General features: G+C 54.6%; 1 non-coding gene across 1 annotated transcript; it reads right to left on the minus strand.

Moving 5' to 3' along the window:
- Positions 1-530: 530 nt before the first annotated feature.
- TRNAS-GGA (transfer RNA serine (anticodon GGA)) lies at positions 531-601 on the minus strand. Its single transcript has one exon. It is a non-coding gene; the product is annotated as a tRNA-Ser (tRNA).
- Positions 602-1,329: the final 728 nt, after the last annotated feature.

The raw sequence follows: 1,329 nt of genomic DNA on the forward strand, positions 1-1,329 counted from the left end.
TCTAGGCGTCCACCTGCGTCACGACACCAAGGTGTCCCAGAGCCACTCGGGATGCCGTTTCTTAGCACGGGTCAGGCACAGACATCCCGGGAGACCCTGGGACGGCAGGAGTCCTGGGAGCAGCCCCAAGACTGGTCCCCGGGCTGGGCTCTGCTTCCTGGCTTCTCACAGGCCCCGAGGACTGTGTGCTGGCCAGAGGCCCGCCCGAGCGGCCCTGCCTCAGAGACCAAGCCGTGTCTGCGGCTTCCTGTGAGATCTGATGTCCACCCTGGAGAGGAGACCACGAACAGGAGATGGCCTCGGATCTTCCACGACTTCAACACAGAGCTTCCTGCCACAGGGAGGCAGGGGCAGACAGGCCAGAGAGGATCCGCTTCAGCACCAAGAGGGCTTATCGTTGTTGCTGAGTCGCTCAGTCGTGTCTGACTCTTGTTTGACCCCATGGACTGCAGCCCGCCAGGCTCCTCTGTCCCTGGGATTCTCCAGGCAAGAAGACTGGAGTGGGTTGCCATTTCCTTCTCCAGGGGATCTTCCCAACCCAGGGATCGAACCTGGGTCTCCTGCATTCCAGGCAGATTCTTTACCACTGAGCCCCCTGGGACGCCCACCAAGCGGGCAGATGACAACAAACAGCAGAAATCCATCCATCCTGTGTTCTCAGGGCGGTTCTCCCACGTGGAGAAAAGAGGGTAAGAACATGGGACCTCCCTGGTGGTCCAGGGGTTAAAAATCCCCCTCGCAGTGCATGGGACATGGGTTTGATCCCTGGTCAGGGAACTAAGATCCCACATGTCATGGGGGCAACTAAGCCCAAGCACTCCAAGTAGAGAAAAGCCCAAACACCACAATGAAGGCCCTTGGTGCTGCAACTGAGCCAGATGAAGCCAAATAAATAAATAAAATAAAACTGCTAATTTAAAAAAAAGTAGACAACAGTTTGCCAGCTGGGTTCCATCCACGCCTGTGTGAACGACCAGCAAGTTAATGAAAAAATATTTCTTCCGCCACGTCCCGCCTCTGAAACCTGCGCATTGTCCCTCACACAGCCGTGGATTAATGACAAGAAGCGTCCCTCACTTTCGGCAGCACCAGAAGTGAATAAAGTGCTTTCCCCTAAGTCATTTCATCTATTTTCATAAGAAACTTCCAAAGTAAAAGTGGGCCCATAGCCTCTCTTAGCCTCACTTTTAAGCTGAGCAAACCTCAGCTCCAGGGAGTGCAGTGATTTGACAGAGAGTGGATGATGGCTTTCTCTCAAAACCTAGCTGTCCCATCATGGAAGGGGGCTGGAACTGCGAGGCTCACCAGCAAAACATGGAGCTTCCTGTA

Source organism: Muntiacus reevesi, chromosome 20, assembly GCF_963930625.1.
Source record: "Muntiacus reevesi chromosome 20, mMunRee1.1, whole genome shotgun sequence".
In the NCBI taxonomy this organism is placed as follows: Eukaryota; Metazoa; Chordata; class Mammalia; order Artiodactyla; family Cervidae; genus Muntiacus; species Muntiacus reevesi.